The sequence below is a fragment of the Manacus candei genome, unplaced genomic scaffold (genome assembly GCF_025592945.1).
Source record: "Manacus candei isolate 608988 ecotype Guabito, Panama unplaced genomic scaffold, ASM2559294v1 h1tg000003l, whole genome shotgun sequence".
NCBI classification, from domain to species: domain Eukaryota; kingdom Metazoa; phylum Chordata; class Aves; order Passeriformes; family Pipridae; genus Manacus; species Manacus candei.
Genome location: NW_026138051.1, coordinates 9,640,349 through 9,659,256, shown reverse-complemented (window position 1 = coordinate 9,659,256; position 18,908 = coordinate 9,640,349). Strand labels below are relative to the sequence as shown.

General features: G+C 39.6%; 1 protein-coding gene across 8 annotated transcripts in view; it reads right to left on the bottom strand.

The window, feature by feature from the left end:
- The window catches only part of IL1RAPL2 (interleukin 1 receptor accessory protein like 2), a 368,404-nt gene that overhangs the window by 86,819 nt on the left and 262,677 nt on the right, over positions 1-18,908 (bottom strand). The gene's annotated exons all lie outside the window — the stretch shown is intronic.

Sequence of the window (18,908 nt, the reverse complement as noted above, 5' to 3'; positions counted from 1 at the left end):
AAGTCTGGTATACATTCATAGCATCAACACCCAGTAATCAGCTCTTGTTATATACTTCAGGTAACAAATACAAGAGCTCTCCATCACCAGATTTCAATTCCCTCTATATGTAATTCACAGACTAAGGCGTGTGGCACCGTGTTGAGCACAGCAGAGTTTCTTTAACTCTTCCCAACTCTTCAGCCTTTCTTGTGGGCCTCCCCAGTTGCCCTCCACATGCTCAGCTTTCCTGAAGCACTAACAGCCAGACCTGGAAACTGCTGCAAGGATCCCATCAAGATGCCAGATGCGGAAATATCATTTCTCCAACCCTCTATGAGTGTATTCCCTAGGGATTGTATTAGCCCTTCTGGTCACAGTAGCACTCCTGAAACACTTCGAAGCAGATCTCCTCATCCTTTTTACAGCCTGTACTCTTACAGACATGGCTGATTTAGCTGTACTGAAATGCTGGATGTCTGGTTTGCCTGTGTCACTGTATACTATCTCCATTTCAATGCCACTCAGAGCCAAAATCCACAGTGAAGTAGTGCAGAAACTATTGAAATGAGCTGGCAATCACTGACAACACCTCAGTGTTGCATGACAACCAGACCAAATGATTTTATGGAGATTTACCATAACTCAGGCTTTCTGGGCAATGGGAGGAGAGGGAGGGATAAAGCAGCAGAGACTCTGGTATAGAGACGAAACATAGGCACAACTTTACTTTATCTGTGACAAATAAAGCTGGTACCATGCAATATTGCTCATAGTTTGGTTTTTTCCAAGTTTTTTTTACCCATTTGGGCTTTATATATATATATGTTATGTGGAAACAAGATCACCAAATCATAGGTCTTTTACACCTACTTAAACTCAACCAGAGCTCTGGTCTGTTCCTCTTTGCTGCTCAGGATGAGGGCAACATATAAATGCCCTGCTAAGGATGTAGTACTTTAGGGGAAGTTTTATTGATGACAAAAGTGTGATTTCCAGCTCTTCCAGCCCTTAACTAACAGTGAAAGGTTTCACAATGGGTCATCTTCTTCCTCACTACAAAACCATGGTCTGCAGAGATACAAGCCTGTTCCCCTTCCTGCTCTTTCATGGCTACAGCACTGATTGATATGCATCCATCAGAAGTGCTTCCAGGTTCCCAGAAGCAGCAAATGCCACTTCTGGCAGATGGCTCCTCCTCCCCTCATCTGCTCTTAAATAAGTTATAAACATGGATTTTAACACTTCCATCGTGGAAATCATTCCCACCAGATTTCTCTGCTATTGACTAGGTTGAATTTAATCCCATAAATGTGCCATTACCTTTCTTGTTTACTACCCAGGTTCCTTTCATGGGTGTGTAAACATTTAAAACAAAAAATAAAAAAACACTTTTTACATCTGCTGATGGCTTGATTAATTTTGTTCTTGACATCCTGATTTTTTTCTAAATGACTGCTCATTTGTTCCTTCCCCACCTTTCCTGTTTGTTGCCATTCTAAAACCTGCTAGACTGCTTCACTCATTGATCTGTGACTGGGGCTTGTGAAGCCTCCAGATACAAGAAGCCCTGTGAGTCTCCAATTTCTACTGTCGCGGGGCTGAGCTCTGGAAAGAGATCCCTGGAATACATTTTCATAAGGAAAATGCACATCTTTGAAACACAGTTACCACAGGGAACATGGAAGAGTCACACAGAGACAGCTTTTCTGGGTGTGCTCACAGGGATCATGCCGGGACTTACAGCAGAAGGATGTAAGCTCAGAACTGAGCTTGTTGTAATTAAAAAGACAGCAAATTAGCACGTCTTGGAAAGTTACCCACAGGAGTGGGACACAGTGATTGGCAGCATATGCACTTTCAGCTGTTTGTAAATGCATTCTAAGTTATCCTTAAGGGAAAAAACCCAACCAAACAAACATCCAAACCTCTCCCCCCAAAAAAATACCAACCAAAAAAACCTAACACCGCAAGAGGAAAAAATGAAACTTCTACTTACTAAAATTCAGTCTCTATAAATGGCTTAGTAATTCCCCATGTCCACAAAAAGGAAAAGCCCAAAGCCACAAAGTTGTGTGGTCTTTTTTTTATTATTATTTTTAAAACATATGGAATCACAAGACAGGCTGGGGAGTTCAAACACCCTTGCTGCACTGAATCCTGCCAGAGACAATTAATAATAACACTAGAAGACACAGAACTGTGCAAGGAGGTGGAATCCAGACTGGGGAGTCTACAGACACCACATAATGAAGGATGTGCAACTCAGACCTGACTCTCTGGGTTTTTGAAAAAGTTTTATAAATGTGCATGGCTCTCTATTTTCATTTGAAACACAACTGGAAAACAAAAACGCATGAAGCTTTACACATCACACCAAATGGTTTTATTTTCCCAAGGTTAAATGTACCAAGATTGGCTGATACACAGAACAAGAATGAACCAACCTCAAGGAAAAAAAGTAGAAAGAAAAATCACTGAGTTTTTGATGGTGCAATTGTGTTTTCTCTTTGTAATCATCTGAGAGAATCATTCATTCATATTCTGAACAGGAAAAGCCAACTGAAACAGGTGGTCTATTACTAGATCCATTAAACAAGAGATTTATGCATTACATATCCATCTTGAGGCAATTAGACTGATCATTTTTTTTCCTCTTTTATGGCTTCATTGAAAATTTCTGGCAATAAAGCAATTTAAAAGTAACTATCAAAGCATTTATCTATGATATCAAAGCCAACCAGCCTTTCTTTTATCAGAAAAAGGCTGCTTCACTTTCCATCCTTAGAACGTACAAATTTAGAGGCAACATTCACAGTTAGGACAGTGACATAATGCTGCCATTCTCCCAAGTCTGAATGGTGAATGATGGGGTATGGACTTGCTAAATCATTGTTTGCTTCCTGTTTTGGAAAATGGTTCTTTTAAGTTTGACTTTAATCTTACGAGGCACAGGAAGAGCATGCAGAGAAATGAGGCTGCCATAAAATAAATCTTGAAGTAACCTTGCTGCACGTGCTTTGGGTTCCTACAGACACTGTCCTCATAGGTGAGCACAAAATCCACAAGGAATAATGATTTTCAAAACTCAGGTGGATGTGACACATGGAGCCAGTCAGGCACTAAAACATAAAAGGATATTTCCTGCAAGAAGCTGCAGGTGCTGCAAAGCTTTTTTTTAGAGGTACTTCACATGAATGGTGGAAGCCAGTCTATGACACAGGCTGACAGGCCCCACAATCTCCTCTTCTGCAAGAGACAAAAAGGGGATGTGAAGAGTTCTCCTCCCCAAAAAATTTCAGTTTGCAGATTCTTTCATAAACTTAACCACTGAAGAAGTCAAAGTTAGTTCTGTCTGTCAGTAATCTAAACAGTCCAGGCACTGTGCACATGCTTCAGGTCTAAGAACCTGCTGTGGCTGCCAGACTTACCTGAGCATGGCCCAGAGTGACTCTTTGGAAGTCACAGGGCAAAACAATTAATTCCTCATTCTCCACAGAAACAACTCCATCTACTTTACAAAAGATAAGGGAGACCTTTGTGCACAAAATGACTGCTGTGATGCTGGTGCTTGGTCAGGGCAGAGCAGACACCCAGGGTGCCAAGGGGCTGTGCAAATCCTCACCTTTTCAAAGACTGAAACAAACAGAGGCTTGTTTAAGTAAGATTTTTCTGCTCCTAGGATCTGCCCTTCCCCTGACCTCTTGCAGTACGACAAAAATAAAAACTTTGTAATGCAGGAGATCTGAAAACAGGCCAGACACAGCCTGAACACCACAGCAATAGAAAGGTAAATCATTTTAGGTCTTTGGTTTGGTGCAGTTGAAAGCAATTTCAACAGTGCTTATTGGGCTCAAACAACAAATAGGAACATCCGACCCAATGAACCCAGCTTGCCCCGTGTGTCGCACGCCTTGCTCGTGCATAGGCACAGCTTTCTCTTTTAGGCACTGAACAGCAATTGTCTTCTGTTGTTTTGCCCATCTCCTGTGGCAGATTGGAACTGCAATGCTGGAAATCCCAAGCATTTGAAAGGTTTTTAAGTTCAAACACCAAATCCCCAAAGACAAGCCCTGTGAAAGATACTTGCCACTTTCTTCAGCCTGGCTCACTCACTAGTAAAAGACAAATGCAAAATGACTTAAAATCCTCCAATTCCACCTTCTCCAATTCTATAATTTTGGATGCCACAGATGACAACATCTCTCCAACTGCACACATTGATACATGCTAACAACAAAGATCAGAAGTGCATTTAAGAAGCTGACAAATGAAAGCATTTTAATAATTCAATTATGGAATTTCAATTAACTGCAATTAAGTGGTCTACAGAAAACAGGGAGAGAGAAGATATATGCTGCCAAATCCATCAACATCTTGGTATTTTACCATGAGTCTTGACCTTTTGAAAATCTCCAGCTTCTTAAATCATAACACAATGGATGCTGAAGCAGGAAGGGTCTTGAGAGATCAGCTCCCAAAGCTGGCCAACTATTAGTAAACTGGCAAGACCAGCTGCATTTTTTTACTGCTATTCTGAGTAAATGATTATGCAGTGTGCTCTCTATTGTGTGGATGGTCAGATGTGGGATGACCTGGAAGGCCATAAATCCATTAACATAGGTACTGTGGGATATACTGTGGGAAATGGAGAAGCTGGACAGTAGTTCTTAATGTGCAGTTCTTATTATGTACTTACAGGTAGAGTACAACCTACATTTACAATAAACAAAATGCAAAAACCCCCTTGAGCCTGATATGTAAGTCAGTCTTATGATTTATAAATAACCAACTAATGACTCCTGAAAGCTGATAATTGTGTATCCTAAAAAGCAGAGTGCACAATCACACAATATTCTATAGGATTAACCATGCTACTAAAACCAGCAATTACAAACCAGCTTATTGCATTCAGTTTAGAGGCAGAGCACACATTGCAAATGGAGCTCTTGGTCTTGTTCTACTCTATGTAAGAAAAGTTCAGTAGTTCTGAAAGTACTGCAGCACGTTGTGAATGATGGATGAAATGAAAAATCTCTGCTCAGTGCACAGTGAGTAGCCAACTCCCTTCTGTGCTGCATCATTTGCTTTCAAGGTACTTAATATGCAACTTCGGTGAGAGACATTCAGAAAATCCCAGTGAGACCAGATGTCTCAAAAATAAAAATAGAATGTTGCAATTTTGTCCCAGGGTTTCAGTTGTTTTTATTCAATTTTAATTTTATTTCTGTCTACCTCTATCCAGTGGCCTCCCTTGTCAGGGTGCATTATGGACTCAAAACATAAACATCCACCACTGCTGGTTGCTCAGTCACAGGAGCGGTTTGAGCGTCTGGTGCTTCATCTCTCACTATGCAGACAGTTTGCACTGTATGAATACTTCTTGTTGAAAATGTAGTGTAAGTGGTGAATAATCAGCTCCCTCACATTTTTTAATCAGGGGCCACAGAACCACATTTTTTTTCATAACACTTTAGGCAGGTTGACTTCTATAAAATATAAAATCAAGTCAAAAGCAGTTTGGATTGGCTTCCACTGATCTGATTCTCTATCAAATACAATCTGCTGGGCAGAATTAGCACAGAGGATAAAAGATTTAGGAATTGTCTTTTGTTAACAAGCAGCACAGGTTGGCTTACAAAAATTCACGTAAAGGTTTAAGTCAAGACTTCACTTTTGCTGGGTTGGAGATTTGCTTCTCCCTGGCTATATTATTATGCTGTTTCAGGTTATTGTATTGGGCACATGGTCAGCTGCAATGCTGCTCCTGAAAGGTTAAAATTACAAAAATATTGCTATTTCATTGCTTTGTCTCTCTGGTCCCTCACTCCTGCCTGATAGTTTGTATCCTCAATTCATTATTACTTGTAATAACTGCATAGCAGACAATATATTACTTATTACATGCGTGGGCAGAGGTCAGAAGATGCTTTATTCTTGTGTAAGTGCAATGGCCTCTAGTTGTAATCCCATTAGGAATGTTTAATAAGAAAAGCAATAAAACAGTTTAATAACTAAATCCACTTCTGCATCTCTATAGTTAGTAGTGGGGCACACCAGGAAGAGAAAAGGATTGTCTCTATCACCACTGTTTCTCCCCTGAGGTTGTTTCCTTCAAAGAAGAAGGCAGGATATTATTTAGAGATTATATAGCGTAATAAGCTTTATTTACTCCTTTACTGGCACCGTAAGGCTGTACATCGAGCAATAGGGTTTTATACACAGAATTTATTGCTAGATCTGGAATTTCAACCTAAAGATACAAAATTTTCCTGAGGAAGAACAGTAAGTCTTTACTGTGTCCATATGCCAGGCTCTCCTCAAAGCCCATGGGCAAACAGTGCACAGCACATATTTAGCACAGTGGAAGTGTGTGATGCCAGGTTTGCATGGATCAGTTGTCCAGGGTCCTTTTAGCTGACAAGGTGGTTCTGACTTCTAGGTGTCAGGAAGGTGTTCCTGTTTCTCTCTCACCAGCATCCAAATCCACTATAAATGTGTGGGCATTTTTTTGGAGGCATCATTAAAGCAATATCCACCGTGGGAATGCCCCAGGAGCTCCACTGGTCCATTACTAATTATCATTCAGCCAATGTGATATTTTAATAACATCCAGCTCTAAAAATGTATTTATTTTTATGCACATATCAAAGCCCTGACAGCTTTATTTGTTTGGAAGGGAGGGTGGAACCGTTCCAGCAGACTTTCTATTTTCCACCAATTCCCTCAAAGATATTAAGGGCAGAGAGCAGAGTGGGTAATTCCCATCTCTGGGTGGAAAATGAGTCCGACTAGTTATGCAACAGAGGCTTTCACTGATTAAGAAGGATGCTATATTCAGGTAGACAACAGGCCAGAAACAGATGCTATTTGTGGGCATAACTGAGCATTAGCAAATTGGCTGTTGTTTAAAACAGGTGTTTGTGGGCACTCACGTGTCTGACACTGCAGATGTGGCATTTGGCTGTGAGACCTCGTTAGAGAACATCAGTTTCCTTCCCAGTTACACTTATGCTTCAACTGAGTTGATGCAGGAATTAAATTAGATTCAACAGAGTCAGCATCGGCTTTGAAAACTGGTGATTTCAATCAGGGATATAGCAAAAAAATAAGAGTCTTTACTCATGCCAGCTGTTCTGTTGCCCACTTTTGATCTCATAATCATTCATTATTGTCTGGTCAAAAAAAAAAAACCAACTGCTTAAGAAAGTTTATCTGGCTTGCATTAAAAGAACATCAACGAAACCCAGCAAGCAATCCCTGCACATACTTCCAAAATTCCCAGAGATCTAGATATAGAGATCCTGTTCATACCATTAGAAACAGGAACACAAGGAGAGCAATGGCTTCACAGATGGAAATCTAGCTCATGTCAGAGAAGGAACACTACACTGCCACTATGAGACCATGCACCCTTTCCTACAGGAGATATTGTGCTCATTGACACTTGAGGGTTAAGGTCTGTTTTAAGTGCCACCACTTGCATGACATGGGCAGCAGGCTACATTGATCAGATATTCTGAGTTTAAATTATGTCTTGAAAATTGTTTTCTGAGTCAAAAATAAAGAAATTCTTGAACTTCCAATGACAAGAAGATGCCATGCCCTTCTCCTGACCTGCTTCTACCCAAATTGAAAAAAAAAAAAAAAAATCTTCATTTTTAAAGAAATAAAGCAATAATGTAAACTTCCAAAGGCATGCCATGGTGGCAGTAGCATGTAATGCCAAACAGATCATATCATTTTTGACATAACAAAAGACAACAATTACTCTATATTTCTAAACATTAATGACCATATATTCTCTCTCTACAGAAGTACCTGTGGCCTGTCTTAGAACAAAGTGAACTAGACTGGACCTGCTGTTTTAGCATCTCTGTTCATAATTTAGACCCTCAGCTTCTCCAATGTGTCACTTAATTTTTGCAGTGCCAGAAGTGGACATACACCAAGCTTCTGATAACAGCCCCCAAACATTTGAAGTGATGTTTCTGAATACTTTTGAGATGGTTATGTAGGATAACAGTGTCACAATTCAAAAAAATACTATTTGCAGCAGAAATTCCCCAAAGCTCTCTAAATCAAGAGATATTTAATTAATGTGGCCTGAAAAACAAGATTAATGGAAACTCTGAAGGGGATTTCAGTGCTTAAGACTGTAAGGCAAATAAGTGTGGAACAGGAAATAAGACAATGATGTGCATACACCCATATTTACAAGATAGTTACATATGAGCCTTACATGACACAGAAAAAAACGAATCTGCAAGGTCTGTTTTGCTGAAATGTTGGTCGAACACCTCACTACACAGCTGGCACAGAGTATTGTACATGACAGGTGTGAACCAAGGTCCTGACACAAAACTAGCACAGAAAACAAGATGCTTGCAAATTCCCAGGGAGGATTTACTGGTGTCTCCTCTTAAAAAGCTATTCTAATAATCTAAGACAGCCGTGCCTGCTGTTATATACTATAATGTTGTAATTCACTTGTGGCTCTCCAGGGTCTTTTTTGGTTTTGGTTTTTTTTTTTTTTTTACAGGAAAAACTATGGCTCATAACCCCCAAATGCCTGCTGAAAATGTAGGTGTTTGGAATCGCAAGTTTGTTTACGAGTCTTCTGACTGAGGACACATTTCACACAAGAGAGGTCAGGCTGTGAAGGGATGAGCTGGATTGTGAGACGCTGGGGTTTGAAATCCTGACACTGAGAGGGGGAGTATGCTTGCCTGCCTCCAAATAACTGCTCAAATGCAACAGATCCCTTCTCAGAGGCAATGTGCCCACAGGTGGAATAACAATTTGATATCTGCACACCACTCACTATGCCAGATGATATTTAGAAAAGTTAAACCACAATCCTAAATAAAAGCGCTTGGTCAATGATCCTTAGTAAAGCAGATTTCTTACTGCATATAGTAAAGTCCCCACAACTTAGTTTCCAAACCGAGTAAAGCATGAAAGGCAGGTGAATTCAGGTGAAATTAAACCACAAGTACCCACTGCACTTACAAATGAAATCCTCTGCTTACTCCATATGCATTCACCTCACTGGGCCAATGCTCAAATGCTTCAGCAGAGCAGTTTTCTGCCTGTAATATTTATTGCTATCAACAATTTGAATGACAGGCTACAGAATATTATCCATAAATTGGATTTCAAATTCATCAATGCAGATCAGGAAATCATTAAAAAGAGTTAACAGTAATGTAATCAGGAAACAAAGTTTGATTTGATCAGCCTGACCAATCATAACAGCTTCACTTTTCCAATCCTGCATATTCAGGACTTAGCAATAAACTATTCAAAATAGTGTGTCAAGTCCAGAAGCATTTGGAGGATGTGTCTAAGGAAAGATCCTTAGGGATCAGGAAAAGATCAGGGAAAATCTTTTCCTTCATAAAGAGAGATAAAATTCATACAATAGATTACTTGTTATTATTTACTGAGCTCACTAGTAATGAAAAAGCACGCTTAACACACCTGTTGTTTTTCTTTTTAAAATTAGTGCATCCTAAATATTTAAATTCTCAACTCTAACAACTGAGCTTCATCAGAGAAACATGGTAAACATTTTGAATTTGCACAGTAAGGCATGTAGCACCTTTTACAAACTTCATCTCTGAGATTATAGCAGTGGCATATGTAGTTCACTTACACTTGTGACTCTAATATAGATGTAAAATGAAATTTTCTTAGGCCTTTTAATCAACACAGTGTGCAAGACCATCAGTGAAATTTGTATTTGAGTAATATAAATCATCACTCAAAGAATAAGTGTTTAAGCTCCTGTGAGCTTAATTAACTGCACACCTGACTGTGCATTAGTGAGATCTCTGTGGATGTTTTTGTGACTAATCATGTTCACTTGTTCGTGGGACTAGAGCCAACTATGTAAAACTTAGTAAGCTTCTCATATAGCATAAGCAGATAACAAAAATACATTCAGTACTAGAAAGTTACAGTCATTTACTGTGAGGCTTGTTTTTAAAACTAAAAACGTGTGGTAGAAACCAGCGTGCCTCTGCTGCCTTTCTACAGATTACTGCTTCCTAGATTTTTTACTTTCCAGTTGATTTGGGGTCCTGGGAAGTCACGTAACGTGTCGTCAGAAGGTAATAAAAGTATCTCTTCATTTCAAGAGAAATCTTGCTTTGCTCATCTTTCATTTGGTCTTTGTTGGACTGTAGTGTCTAACACAAGTACAGTAAATCAACCTCGTTCTAATGGTCGAAGTTCAATTACCTAATAGAAACTATTTGTTTCTGTAGGATGGAGACAAACGCAAGGGTATTGAGGATGAAGGTAAGAGCAACATTTATCAAACAAGGATTAAATGAAGCAAAGATTTGGTGAGTGGAATTCCATCTCAATTCTTTTGAAAGGCTATGACAGTTTTGATTTTCACGGCCTCTAAGATCATGACATTACGATATTGAAATTTTAAGAAATAAAAATTATACCATCAATCTTCATTTTCTGCCCTGTTGCCTTCAGAACAGATTACAAAATACAATTCTCTATTATTTTTCAGTGAAGAAGGAAAAAATCATGAGAACAGTTAGTCTAGATTTTAATCTTCCCTGCCCACTGAACAGTGGTGCTGTGATGCATGACCCTGACCTTTCACAGCCCCGTATATTTTGACTGTTTGCCCACTCAGCTCCATCCCTACACTTTAGTGAGGCTGTAAACAAAAGATGTGGAATGGCATGCCCAGCAAATCACAGAATGCTGAAAAGGTCAAAATAGTAGTGCTGAATGTTCCTACTCTGTAATTTACAGAATATATGAGGCATTCACAGCTTAATAACTCATTCACATGACAAACACTGTAGAGAGAATGTAAAATGGCAGCACATGAATTCCTTCCAGTGACAGTGTTTCCAACAAGCATGGAAAATGGTGCAAACTTTGCCCTGTGGTTCTGTTTTTTGAAACATTAATATTGTCTGACTTTCAATGCACAACAGCAGATGTCTGTGGACTGTGCAGTCAAATGTCTCTGTGCTTGCAGTCAGGCTCAGAACCCAAAAGGCAAGGTCCCTGAGGGAAAAATCCAGGTCAAAGCCTTCCCTATCTGCACTCTTTCTTTGCCTTTCTTGGAACACTTTCCCAATATCAGGTGATTTTATTGTCACAACAATCCTGAAAACTAAAGGAATATCCTCACCTTAAGAACAAATAGAGTCCTGGTCAAGATCAGGAGAGATATAGCAGAAAAAAAAACTCCACAGCTCTTACAACAGCCCTAAGTATCTGTTCTTCACAAAGACCATCTTTTCTATTTTCTGTCCTGTTGGCTGAACTTCATTTTTGCAGAAACAAACTTCTGCCCATTTCCCAGACACCCGTCAAATGCAGTAAACTGAGAAACTAGAGATCCTTTAGCCAAGTTGATTACAGTCACATCTCTGTGGCAGCTGAAGCGAGGGTTGTATTTGGTAATGGAAGCTTAACTCCTAGTGAAGTGCTAAAGGTCCATGTCCTGGACACCCCCACACAACAGTCACCACTTTCAGGGAAACATTTACTGTCATTTCTCTATCATGACAAGTTAGCCAATGTCCTTGGAACAACTGTAAGTCAGGATATATCAAGTGTTTCTTAACTACTTTCTTGGAATAACAAGAGCACATCAGATTGATTTATAGTATTGCTGTCAAAACTAACTGCAAGAGTGTCTATCTGACATCAATTCATCAAATTTTTCTATAGAGGCAGAAGCATTTTGCCCTCACAGTATATATAGGACTGACCTAACAACCACTGAACTCAATATAAGCAATAAATGGTTTATAGAAGTACAAAAAAAAAAAAATTGAGAAGTGCTAAATCTTCCTTTCTTGCATACCTGTGCCAATCCCAGGGATCTAAATGGGTGTAAAAACCATGGATCAGCAGTCAGAATTTCGCTTAGTTTTACAAGTCCAGTAAAACAAAAGAAGTGTGCCAATGAACTGTTCTCTGTTTCACAGATGTAAACCTGGATTAACCATACAAAAGGCAAAACAACCATGGATTTACACCAGCTGAACCACAGATCCCAGCCCAAGTCTCTGAAGTGCAGCATTTCACCATTATCCCTGAGAGAGGCAGGGATATTAACAACATACCAAATTAGCATCAAAGCATTAGCAGTAATACACTTTGGGTATTTAGGGAACTACTTCTAAACCTAAATGTCAGACAATTTGTCTCTAATATTCCCTGCAGATTAGTACAAAATGATTGTAATAGATGTAAATCCTGCCTCCTTTCCTACAGGCACGTACAGCTGAAATAGCTGTGGAGCTGTATTGCCTGTGCTGCAGAGGAGGGCAGGTCCTAAAGACCATACCCCGAGTTTCTCTTCATTTCCTAGTGAAAATTGCTCCTTCATGTATTTTTACGCAGGAACATGAAGTTTTGGTATGTGACTCTGCACTGTTGGGAGGAAATGATTTTCCAGCACCGAGTTGGGTAATTTACACAGTGAGTCTGTAACCTCTCCAAGGGAGGGGAACAGCACACGAGGTTCATCCACTGCTGGGAAGAACAGGGGTCTCCCAGCTTATCTCTAGGAGGATGTGGTGCAGTAGAGATCCATGGATGTCTGGAAGAATGTGTGGGGGACACAACAGTGAGGGGTACCAGCTTGTTCCTCCAGACAGCAACAGTGCAGAGGGGACACAGCTGTGAGATGAAGGTGCAGCGTGGGGAGAACTGGGAATGAAGGGGACCAAATTTTTGCTGGTGTTGGGATGGAGGGGACACCAACCACAGGCCTTCTCTGCCTTTAATCCCACCTCCCTTCTGCTCTGCCATTCAGATCACAGACCTAGAAGATCTCTGTGGGGGTAAGGGTTATTCCACACAGACAGAATAGGGCAGTAGAACATGATCTGGGGCAAGACTGTCTCTCATCTTACACTCAGGTCTTGCACAAGGAAAGAGTAATGAGTCTCTATGGATAACTTTCACTTAGGGCACTCAGTGCACCATTCAGCCAGTGGGGTGGGGCACCATAAGCCACTACTCCACTTGGGGTACTACTGCTTTTAATATTTACTAGTCCTATCAGACTATTCTGATAGGAAAATGGTATGCTGATTGTTACTGTATTTTCCCAACCAGAAAAAAATCCTCAGTGTACATATAAGATAATATCATCATCTATCAAGGCTGTTCTTCATAAGGCTCTGGTTTTACATGCTTATGATTTCTTACTGATCGATCTGTTAGGTGAAATCAAAGCTGAGATATTAGTTAATTATCTTAATCAGAGCTTTTTAACTTTGGAAGACAGGAAAGGGGTGGAATCTACATCAAAACTATCAGGCATTCTCACAGAATGAGTGAAGAGAACAGAGGAAAAAAAGTATTTCCTTCCTTCCATCCCCTTTCTTTTCACAATCAGAGAAGAGATGTCCAATTTGATGGCCAACAATCTCTCTACAAAACGCTTCCAGGAAAATCTTCCAAGTCTAATCAGGCTATGAGCTTTCAGAAGAGTCACCCTGAACATGTGGTGATTTGAGTATCAGCTGCAGAAGCCCAGCACACTTCTGTGCACACTTCTTGCTGGGCTCCAAGAACTTCTTGCAAACATGTATTTTGGCTGTCATCACATTTCATACAGGGTGACAAGAGCTCTAAATCTCAACAGAAAAGGGAGGGAGAAGAAAAAAAAATCTGCAGTCTTATCTTCTCCTTGCCCTCTAAGTTTTAATTTTATCCTCCTCAGACACTCCTTCTTGGTCTCAGCTTCATCTTTTGCCCAGTTCAGCCTTTTTGCTGACTCAGGGCCCATTTGGGTCAGCTCACCTCAATATTCCTCTTTTCTGTGCTGGCCCAGCTGAGCAGAGGGAGCAGGAGCAGCACAGGGATGGAGGGTGACTGCCCTCAGGGAGGTGCAGAGCTCTGGGTTTGGCCCAGCTCACAGAAACCCAGATCTCCATCTGAGAGCCCCTGACAAGCCCTAGGCTGGAGAAAGCCTGAGGGAGCTGAGGGAAAGACAGGTAGCAGGGTAGCATGGAGTAACCAACATCCAAGATCCTTGTTTTTCATATATACCTGCTACATTCCCGAGCAGTTATCATACATGACCCTTTAAACAAAGAGCAAATCAAAAGGCACATCCACAACACTCAGAGGCCTGACCACAGACAAGTATCAGTGCTCTTTCCACACTGCAAACACACAAAATGAGAATTCCTTCCCAAGTTCACTTTCAAATCACTTGCTCTATTTGAATCACTTTACAGTTCAGAATTTCTGTATTGCTTTCTGTCCAAGATCACCACCCTATTCAACTGTTTATCAAATACCTGTATCGTTATATATGAAGAAGGCAAGATTTAATGAGCAAATCAGTAACGAGAGACACTGCTGGATTGCCTGGAATAGATAGGCTTGGTATGAAATGGATGTCTCAAACCTTTTGCAGGTTTTTTTTTTTTAATAATTACTATTTATTTTTAAGAAAAGAAGTGGGGTCTCAGTGAAAATAGACACTGTGGACAGTGAAGAAATATATATTTAAAATGTCAGTAAATACACAAATTTTCACTTCCTAAATAACTCCTTACAGCCAGTGCTTCAAACAAAAAGAGGTTTTTTCCTATTTTTATTCTATTCCCATACCTGTCAGCAGATGTAACTTTGTATATTCCCTTGCACTTGTTTTACAGTAGCTCTATTGATCTCTATTGATCTGCTTAATAATAAGTCCCAAGGAATTGCACTGTTAAATCTTTTAGAAACAAAATCTTTCTGAACAGGTCAGCTATTAGAAAAGTGACAATCCTCATAAACTATGTGTTTTCTTTCCTCAGCACCTTTAGAAGCAGAGAAACTACCATGACAAAAGCAAGTTAAACCCCTTGACATTTTCCCTGTTCAGTAAATGAATTAACATAGATGATTTTTGCTTTGTTTTGTAAGACTCCTGCTACATTTCTTAAGTAAATGCCTGAAAACAAACCCAGCACATAGCTGAAAAGCAAATGATGTGTGAATTATATATTCAATGAATATAGATCCAAATATGCAAACATTCATTCCCATCTCAACTAACTCATTCATAAGAAGACTAACTTAACATTACACTCAGTGTACTACATGGAACAGGATTGACAGATGCAGCTTCTATTTTGATATTGTAATTTTAGCTTTTTTGATACCCTGTGGAACACACAAGTGTAAGATAGTAGCCATGGTGCAAGCTAGATGACTCTGGCAGCTGCTTATACATAGACTAGCTAGATATAGTTCCTTACAAGATCCTTACAGATCCGTGTCCAGCCAAATAGCAGCAGAGCACAACTGTGCTTCCTTTCTCCTGCAAATGCCTCTGCCATGCTGTTTTCACACCAGCAGAGAGTTGGCAGCACAACAGCTCACAGCTATCAGGTATCAGTCAGATTTTGGCTTCCAGAATTGCGCAAATGAGCTGGTTCAGAGAAGAAACCTACTCTGTAATCATATAATCAAAACACAAATGATTGGTTTTCTTTCTTTGCATGTTCTCAAAGCACTAAGAGTTAGCAAAGTTAGCTGGAAAATAATTTAAAGAATAAATTAAGAAATCAGCAGAGCCATGTCCCAACATGTCATCTTAAGACTTAACAGCATAGCATGCTCCTCTTACTGTCAGACAGCTGTATGTGAAAATAGATAATAGATCTTTAAAACTTACTGCTCACAGCCTTGAGACTTCTGACCAAGGTCTCGATCTTCACTCTTCTAAATCACTTAAGGAATTCTGTAACCTCAGGGATTTGTTATGAACAATCCACAAGCACACTCAGGTTTATATGGTCAGTCAAAGCAACAGCAAATTCCTTCTCTAAAAAATGGGGCCTTTGAACAACTATTTCGAATCACAACAGCATTAGCTTTAATAAATTCACATTAAGAGCTTTACGTAGGAGACAATCTTGAATGCCTTCTACTAAAGCCACACCATCTCCTGGGCATAGGAGTTATGTGTATTTTGGCTTCTATGATCATATTTCATTTTAATGTCACGAAGTCAACTCAAGGATATTTTTTTTCAGTAAGAACATTATATTATCAGAGTAACGTCACAGATTTGCAAAACATACGCTATATAGTAAACATAAACATTATTTGTCAAAACCAAGATAAAGATTAAATGTAAATGCAATCAAGAACCATTTCTATACCAACCCCAAAGCAAAGAGCTAAAACACAAATAAAAAGAATTTTTTTTCCCCTAGTTCTGTTTTTATGAAAAGGAAGCAGTAAGTGGACAATAAAAAAAAAAAAAAATCAGTCATTATTTCCTAGGTTGGCCAAGACATGAAATGATTATCTGACTTGGTAAAGCAACTGAGACAGTGAAACTGGTTTTGACTGTATCTCTAGTCCTCTGGGATGCTCTTTTGTCCTCCTGTCAACCCTCCTGTCTCTGGCTCTGTTTCTCCAGCACAAGCAAATATGGAAAATGGGAAAGAAGCAAATTCCAATTTCTGCTTCTCTCTAACCTTGACAGGGTTGGTTTTGATCTCTGTCACATGCCAAAGAAAAACAGAAAAAGCAAAAAGTACATTCATGCTCCTTAAGAAGAACAAGGCAGGCTCTGGACCATGTTTGAAGCCTGAAGGAGTTCTTTTATCTGCTGTCAATAAGAATTGTAAATACTTGTTTCCACTGAATCTTCTTATAAAAACTGAAAGCTAAAAGGTGAATACTGAAGTCTGCAGTAAGGTCAAATAAGCTGCTAAATACTTAGGCCACTGCCTAGAGTTCTAGAGAGATTTTGCATTGCATTGTGCTTATCATTAAGCATAAAGACAGTAAATAACTATTAATCTCCTCTACTTATACAGCAAAGACAGCTATTTCTTTAAAGATTAGTTTTCCAATAGAAAACTAAAATAATCTCTGCAGAACAAGAAGACGGATTAAACTCAGTTTCTTTTGTAGTTTAGTGGCACATTCATACTTGCAGAACCACTGAAAAAAAAAAAATCAGGCATATTGGGTGATTTGACTCCATGTGCTAAAGGGCCTGTAAAACACAGAAACTTTGATTTCTAATAAAATACTGAAGAATATCTACTGTTCAAAACTCCTTGGAGCTTAACAAGATTTCAAAGAAGTACTCCAGCAGGTGACCTTACATGCAACTTTCTCCTCCATTACTGTGCTGCAATCAAATGATTCTCTCTCCTGCACATCATGAGGGTCAGCACCACATTGCAGAGGCCAGAACAAGCCTCCCAGCCCCAAGCTGCAGGTGGCCTCCACAAGATGAAGGTGTTCCCTGAGAATCTTCTAGCTTTATCTATTTGCCAAGTAAAATCAAGGGGGAAATCAAGGAACTTCACTGCAAAATAAGTCAGTTCAGGCTCTTGCATAAGCATTAATATAACACATAATATGGATATGGTTTGGTGGCAATAACCAAACCCATTAACATATCAGAAAAAAAAAAAAAAGCACCATATGTAAGTTCCCTGATCTTAGGTGACAACGAATGGATTACATTCCAGCATATAAAGATGCAAGATCTATATTTCCCTCTAGAGATATTCCAAAATCCTATTACTGAGCCACATCTCCATGGAGAGGAAGGGGTTTGTTTGTTTTAATTTTTTTTAATCAAACCTCCTTTTAATCAACCAGAACAAAATGTTTTCACAGAGGAAAAAAACCCAAACAACTGAGTGCAAAAAAACCAGAGTCCTGAGGGAACAGGGGAACTTGGAAGAGAAAATGAAGATGAAATGAAAACACAGGACATAAAGATGTGTACTCTTTCGGTGCCTTTATTACACAGATGTATGCAGGGGCAGTGTGCCCCCACAGGAAATCATTAGAAAGTTGACTTTGAAGAAGCTGGACCAGGAGACTGAATTCAGTCTTCTGGGTTCATCCAAACTTCGATGATGATGTTTTGCTGCTAATTCAGGTAGGGGTTTGACTGTGGTTTCAGACCATTTTGTATCCTCTTTTAGGGATCATTTCTGCTCAGCTACAGCTACAAACATTTGAGCCCTGTGGAGGGGAACCTAAACAGGTACATATGCACCTGTCTGCACAACTCATGTGGCACTGGCTGCTTCCCAGTTCCACTGCTTCCCAGTTCCTTCCCTGTGCAAGCCCTTGCAGATTCCTGGCTGCAGTCAGTTCAGGTATATGAGAGAAAGCTAATCTTTAAGATTAGCTAAAGTCACAAATGATTCATATTCTCATTTATATTCTCACATTCAAGAATTCAAACCCCATTTTTAAATGCTTCATAGCATCTACAGAACTTCACTGACATTGTTAGGCACCTGCTTTAAGGATGTGCCTTTGTACTCAGCTCAGGTAGAGTTTCACAAACAGCTTTACCACAGTGTCACCAGCCCCACTGAAATGTTTCATGCTGACCCTGCCTGCCTTTAAACACCATTCTACCTCTGACTCCTAGTCAGCTTTGTTATAAAAGAAGGAAGAAAGTCAAGCTTAAGAAAAAAAACACCACAGCTTCAGCATCAAGTGAATAATCCCCATCTGCAATACATTTCTTGTAATTTAAGCTCATGGCACCACAGTCCTCAACAGTAACTCCAATTCTGCCTCTCAAAATTAGAAATCTATTTTCAAATCACTGAAAAAAACCTCTAACTTCAAAGCTGAGCAGTTCTTTCAGCATCAAGATGCACCACAGTTCCTCAAAGTTAGCAGAACTCCATACCATTAGTTTCTAACGTGAAGGAAAATACAGGCTGCTAGCTGAGATCCAGAGATGTGCATTCACAGAAGAATATATAACAGGAGTGAGAAAAGGATACAAGCATTTTAGTCAAAAGCCCTTTCTAGTAAACATTCAGAACAACCTGAAAATGCACTGCTTTACATTGACTTTCAAAGGAATCAGCACCTCTTTTATGAGAATATTTGTTTTAGGGTGAACATCAATTAATCAATACAGC